Source organism: Phalangium opilio, unplaced genomic scaffold (genome assembly GCF_054372755.1).
Source record: "Phalangium opilio isolate 3A_F unplaced genomic scaffold, DU_Popi_V2 ptg000063l_1, whole genome shotgun sequence".
NCBI classification, from domain to species: Eukaryota; Metazoa; Arthropoda; class Arachnida; order Opiliones; family Phalangiidae; genus Phalangium; species Phalangium opilio.
The window spans coordinates 2,120,216-2,127,693 of NW_028324180.1; the positions used below are offsets into that span (position 1 = coordinate 2,120,216).

Here is a 7,478-nt window from a genome sequence, read left to right on the forward strand (position 1 = left end):
AATCATCTTTGGTTTGTCATACATTAATTATAATGATGGCACGAGATATTAGTGAGTATTAAATAAAATTAATAGCCTTTTCAAAATCGTAAAGTTAATTTCGTAGAACTGTTTACTTTTTAAATAAGTGCATTGATTATGGCTAAAAGTGCGCCTCTTTTTAGGGTAGAAAGAAGCTAAAATACTATTTTTTTAAGAAAATTTGTGGCAATAAACAAGATAATTAGCAACAATCAGTGGTAAAAACAAATCCAATTTAGTAAAATTTTGGAACAGGGGAAATATATTCAGTTGATAAAACTTGATAATTCCAAAAACAGGTGAACATTTAGCCTAACATAAGCTTAACCCTGTATCTAAACCTAACATGATCTATTACATCATAAATCAAATGGGTCTTAGGTTGCCTATTTATACCCTTGATGATCTATACATATTCTTGATTATTATAATAATTTGCCCTAAAATGTTAAACTTACAGTTTTGGAGACTTGGGAGACCACAAAAATCGGAAATTGCGTTCTAACATATGAATGCTCACTGAGAATAGCCAAAATAAAATTAATATATAATTAAAAAATAATGAAACCCTGTATACCTCATATGGAAGTGTTGAATTAACTGCGCTTACGTAAACACCACTGTCTTAACTGCCAAGCGAAAACACTTTTGTCATATTTCCAGTAGTATTTTAAAGTGTAAAACCTAGGGTTAGGAACTTGGGATATGTTTCTAGCATGAAACCAAGCAGACTATATCAAATTCCAAAACAGAGCTGGAAATCAGCTTTTTCTATAATCTTAAAGGACGAAAGACGCTATAAAGAGTATATTACATAGACTTACCAAAATTCAACTTAAGCCTTGGCCAAAACGAACGTCGAAAAATTAGTTCAAACGATATTAAACCCTCTATTAACTGTAATTATTTACCTGAATTACTTTTTTAGACGAAAACTGGACCTGATAAAAACAATTTTGGTTTTTAAGGGCGTTATAGTTCATTAGAAAATCCAAATAACGGTTTTAGAGCTCGGATGAAATATCAAAAAAATAATAAGCGTTGCCTTACTGTCGTCTGCTATCATAGCCCACTTGATCACGCGCGTCACGACGCAAGCTGCTCGCGCTCGAGCAGCGCAGCGTCCGGGAGCGCGGATCGAGTGGGCTATGCTGCTATGAAATAAACTTTCTTACTGTCGTCTGCTATGAAATAGGGAATTCGAGGCATAATTAATTAGTTAAATTACAAAAATTAGACTTCAATTATTTAAAATCTAAGCAGGTAAGTTTCTCATTTAGTAAATTCTTGTTAATTTGAAAGTATTCCGAAAACTAACTTCGCTGTAGTTTTTCCGTATCGCCTATGACAATTTCCCCAAAAAACCGGGTAAAATGTAATGCTTTTTCTATGGGACGCTAACCCTAAAAAGGTGATTTTTTCGTTTAGCATTACAAACGGGTATCAAGTCATATCTACAAGGGCCTACCGGCCCTGTAGAATTGGCCAATGGAGTTGACTACCACTATGGCTAAACTTGAAAGCACCCTACCTCATACTCTTCCCCATATGAATATCGAGCTGTCCAAGCACATTCCTGGTAAATCTAATATTGCTATTCGCGCTAAACGCAAACAACAAGCCTACAAGGATCTCGTTTTGCATTATCGGTCCATAGCTTTTAACAATACCCCGTCCCGGACTCCCGAGTCCCTGGATGAGCACCTGCCCACTGATGAGTCACCCCAGCGTCCCCGCGTCGCCACTTCCAATACCATTCAGCCCGCTTCTGATTCACTACCAACCGCCTCAGCCATCCATAGGAGCGACCCTTGTCTAGCTTTTATTGAGTATTTCACGGCTTATTCGTCCACGCCTTTGGCCGATCCATCCTTGGTTGACCTCGTCCCGCGCCTCTTCTCGCGTGATAATAGTATTCTAGACCTATTATATGACGTACTTACTACAAAGCTACCACGCCCAAGCTTACCAGACTCTAATCGCTCTGTTTCTACTCCCTTAAACGTCACCAGTCGGGCTTCCAAGCGTAAGCTCTATGTCATTTATCAGAGGTTATTTAAATGGAACAAACGTAAACTTGCTACTACAATTTTTGATCCCACATTGCTAACCCTTCAGACGCGGATATATCCTCGACCTTTGGTGAGTTATTTTGCAAAACTTCTCAGCCGGACCAAGCGGCCTTTATTGGCAAACGACCCCTTGCTCCAACATACTTCCCTATTCTACCCTCGGAAGTTGAAACTGCGCTTAAACGGCAAACTTCGTCGTCGCCGGGACTTGATGGACTTATCCTAAAGGATTTTCTTCGGCTCCCCTCATCATCCCTCGGGTTGTTTTATAATGCATTTCTGTTTATACGTGATATTCCTTTGCCCCTAAAGCAATGCCGCACTGTTCTCATCCCCAAGAAAGGCGATCTGCCCCGCGCGACGAACTGGAGGCCCATTACAATACTACCAATCTTCATTCGCCTCTACCATTATATCCTGGCATCCCGGTTGTGTTCAGCCTTAGACCTAAACCCAGCGCAACAAGCATTTATAGCGGAAGATGGCGCGATGGGCAACACACTTCTGTTGGACTACTTGATCAATTACTCACGTAAGAAACGCAAATCCTTGTCTATAGTATCCATTGATGTCGCCAAAGCCTTCGATAGCCGTTTCCCATTTTTCCGTTGCGCGCTCACTTTCTCGTCTAGGCGTCGAGCCTAATTAATTGAGTACGTTATGGCTACTTATAATAATGCGTCCACTACCATTACTTGCGGTCCATCATTTGGTCTAACGTGCGGGGTTAAACAGGGAGACCCTCTCTCGCCGTTACTGTTTAATGCTGTCATTGAAGAGCTATTGGACACGTTACCTGACACCATATGCGTTAAGATCGGAACTTCTACTGTTAACGCGATTTGTTTCGCTGATGACCTTCTTCTAGTATCTGAATCCGAAGTTGGCATGAATCTGCTCATGCAACATCTTTCAGGCTTTATGGCGTCCCGTTATTTGCGGGCCAACCCACAGAAGTGCGTTTCCCTCGTTTTCCGTAAACACGGTAAAACTGGCCGTATCACACCAGTTATCTGTTCCGTCTTTAACCTATGCGATGAGCCTATACCACCGGTTACCTCGAGTGATTTTTTCACATATCTCGGTTTAAATTTTAACCCTAATGGGAAGATCCCGCCACAACTAACCAAGCTTAAAAGACTACTGTCCCTTCTTCGCTCCGCGCCATTAAAACCCCACCAGAAATTAGTTATGCTACGTACTTACCTCTTACCTCGCTTTGTGCATATTATGTCCTTGTCCCTTATGACTAAGAAGTTTCTTAAGCGATTTGACGCGTCCGTGCGTCACTTCGTGAAGATACACCTGCGGCTTCCACACTATACGCCTGATTCTGGTTTTTACACTCCCGCGAAAGATGGCGGCTTGGGTCTCCCAGGCTTCTCTCTCAGTATGCCCTTGAACTTAACATGTGCGCGAGTCATCGGGTCTTGAATAGGCCCAAAGGCGAAATGAAAGTGAAGACCGGTTCGGCCGGTTGCCTTGGGATCCCATCCCGATCGCCACGTTGACGGGGCGGAGCAAGAGCGTACACGTTGGGACCCGAAAGATGGTGAACTATGCCTGGACAGGACGAAGCCAGAGGAAACTCTGGTGGAGGTTCGCAGCGATTTTGACGTGCAAATCGATCGTCAGACCTGGGTATAGGGGCGAAAGACTAATCGAACCATCTAGTAGCTGGTTCCCTCCGAAGTTTCCCTCAGGATAGCTGGCACTCGGAGAATGCAGTCTCATCCGGTAAAACGAATGATTAGAGGCCTTGGGTCGAAAAGACCTCTCCCTATTCTCAAACTTTAAATGGGTGAGAAGCCCGGTTTGCTCGACTGAAGCCCGGACGGCAACTTGGATGCGAGTGCCAAGTGGGCCACTTTTGGTAAGCAGAACTGGCGCTGTGGGATGAACCAAACGCCGGTTTAAGGGGCCCGATACGAGACGCTCATGAGATCTCATGAAAGGTGTTGGTTGCTATAGACAGCAGGACGGTGGCCATGGAAGTCGGAATCCGCTAAGGAGTGTGTAACAACTCACCTGCCGAAGCAACTAGCCCTGAAAATGGATGGCGCTCCAGCGTCGACCCCATACCCGGCCGCCGCGGCCGAATAAACCATGGTGTTGTAAGCCGCGGTGAGTAGGAGGGGCGCAGAGGTGCGCGTCGAAGGTGCCGAACGTAAGCTGGCCTGGAGCCGCCTCTGGTGCAGATCTTGGTGGTAGTAGCAAATACTCAAGTGAGAACCTTGAGGACTGAGGTGGAGAAGGGTTCCATGTGAACAGCAGTTGAACGTGGGTCAGTCGGTCCTAAGGGATAGGAGAAAACCCTTCCGAGGCGGGACCTCTCATTCGCAAGTCCCGCTGGTGACCGAAAGGGAATCGGGTTAATATTCCCGAACCCGGAGATCGTCCCCTTCGGGGTTACATTGCGGTAACGCAAACGAGCTCGGAGACGTCGACGGGAGTCCCGGGAAGAGTTGTCTTTTCTTTGTAAGGATTCGACTCCCTGGAATCGGCTCGCCCGGAGATAGGGATGGTGTTTCCGTAAAGCACCCCGGCTCTTGCGGTGTCCGGAGCGCTCCCGTCGGCCCTTGAAAATCCGAGTGAGAGGTAGTGATTTTCGTGCCGTACCGTACCCATATCCGCAGCAGGTTTCCAAGGTGAACAGCCTCTAGTCAATAGAATAATGTAGGTAAGGGAAGTCGGCAAAACCGATCCGTAACTTCGGGACAAGGATTGGCTCTGAGGACTGGGCGAGACAGACCGGCAAAGGTTTGGTTGAGCCCGGACCAGCGTCGGGGCCTTCCCGTGGAATATTTTCGCTGCGCGGCGTGCTGGGTCTCGTGCCTGGCGCGACCGTTTCGGTCGGCAACTAACAGCCAACTCAGAACTGGCACGGACCAGGGGAATCCGACTGTCTAATTAAAACAAAGCATTAAGATGGCCGTTGATCGGTGTAGACGCAATGTGATTTCTGCCCAGTGCTCTGAATGTCAAAGTTGTTATGTATTTTATAAATAGTTAAACAAGCGTCCTAAAGATGTCGCTACCATGTTAAAGATTTACCTATACAATGACAAGAGAAATAAAAGACAGACAGACTATGACCTAGCATAAAACGTGTCACGTTATTTCGTAGCTCTATAAAGTTATCGAATCTAAACTCTTAATTGCTAACTCTCAATAAACATAACATGGTGTCAGATTAGCTATAACGAACCCCCGTCTTACCGTTCTTCCTTTTTGTCGTTTCGGGTCTCTCTCGTTGTTTTATTTAGGCTTCAACCTCCTGTGCGATCGGCACATGGAAATTCCAAACAGCACGTTAAAACTCCTTCGCAACCTTCTTGCAAATTTTGTGGACTCTCCCATGTGTTTGGAAAAAACACTTGTCCTGCTTTTGGGCAAACTTGCGCTAAATGTGGAGCAAAAAATCATTGGGCTAACTACTGCGAAACAAAAAGCACTCATAGACAACAGAATAAACCCCAGACTACTAAATCTGGTCGTAAGCTACATACTCTTACTTCTACTGACAACAATGCCGCTCAAAATACCTCAGATGTCTTCTTTATCGGCGAATTAAAACAAGTTGACGAACTTAATCCTAACACAGATGAAACTGAATGGTTTCAAGACATATCCTTGAATGGCAACAAGGTCACATTCAAGCTAGATACTGGAGCGCAAATCAATGTACTTCCTGAAGTAGTATTTGCCAATTGGCCTACTCAACCTTCCATTAATCCGACAACACAAATGGTGCAAACCTATAACGGAAAACGCGTACCAATTTCTGGATCCTGTACGTTCTCTACTAAACTAAACGAAGAGGGCACACCCGAGATGTTAGAATCCTTTCTAGTCACCCCTCTGAATTCAGTTCCTATACTTGGTCTGCCAACTTGCGTCAAGTTCGGTCTCATACAACGACTTTATAACTCAAGTGATACCTCAAGTGATACGGAGATTTCTACCTTGATCTCACAACCACCAGAAACTCCTGATGATATAATAAAAGAGTTTCAAGATGTCTTTACTGGAACTGGCAGTTTCACCAGACAAGTCAAAATTCATCTCGAAGACAACGTCGTTCCTCACGTTGCAGCGGCCAGAGAAATCCCGCTGGCGCTTCATGATACTGTCAAGACGGAACTCCAACGCATGCTCGATGAAGGCATCATAGCCAAAGTGGACACTCCCACCGAATGGGTTAGTGCCATAACAGTTGTCGAGAAACCTGTCAAGGATCTTAATCACGACAACGGTAACTCAGAAAAGACGAAAATCAGAATCTGCCTGGATCCGAGACCACTGAACAGTGCCATAAAGCGTCCACATTATCCTATACCCAGTCCTAATAAACTCTTCGCTAACTATCAAGGGTGCAAAGTCTTTACCCTTCTGGATGCGAAGAATGGGTTTTGGCATCTACCACTCGAGGAAGAGTCAACATATTTGACAACATTTGCAACCCCCTGGGGTCGTTACCGATACTTGGTTTTGCCATTTGGATTGATCAATGCTCCTGAACGAAACATTTGAATCGGAACCTCAGGTAGAACCTTATTTTGATGACATACTACTTGGCTCGGTGAATACCGAAGAACACTGCCAGCTTCTTCGACGCACTTTGACGATCGCGCGACAAGCGAATTTAAAATTCAACCCTGACAAACTTCGTTTGGCCAAGTCTTCCATCACGTATCTTGGCCATAACATTGACGCTAATGGAATAACCCCTCATCCTGATAAGATCAAAGCCATCCTCGAATACGCTACGCCTACGTGCCAAGCCGATCTAACACGCTTTCTTGGAATGATTACCTACCATTCGAAGTTCACCTCCAATCTCTCCAGCCGCACACACAACCTCCGGCAATTACTGCGTAAAGATAATGTCTGGCTTTGGGATGCGAATATGGATCGCGACTTCCAAGCTTTGAAAACCGCACTCGCTGAGTCGCCTTGTCTACAACTCTTTGATGATAAGAAGCCTGTTACAATCTCAGTTGACGCTAGTAAATCGGGACTTGGAGCTGTATTGCTTCAAGACGAGCGACCAGTAGCATATGGTTCTGCTGCTCTAACGTCCGCTCAGCAAAATTACGCACAGATTGAAAAAGAACTTCTCGCTGTAATTTTTGACCTGGAACATTTTAACTATTATACTTATGCGCGTCCTGTTCAAGTTCAAACTGACCATAAACCACTCCTCGGTTTAAGCAAGAAACCCTATGATACCATAACTCCACGACTACAGAGGCTGTTACTCCGACTTAACCGATACAACGTTTCCCTTACGTTCGTCCCTGGGAAAGAGTTGGTTATTGCTGATGCGTTATCCCGTGCTCAATTGAAAGACAATACTTTTGATATTCCTATTGAAAACCCAGC

The 7,478-nt window shown here is 44.7% G+C and overlaps 1 pseudogene; it reads left to right on the forward strand.

Moving 5' to 3' along the window:
• The first annotated feature begins 3,487 nt into the window (after positions 1 to 3,487).
• On the forward strand, positions 3,488 to 4,758 carry LOC149662697 (large subunit ribosomal RNA; annotated as a pseudogene).
• The last annotated feature ends 2,720 nt before the right edge of the window (positions 4,759 to 7,478 follow it).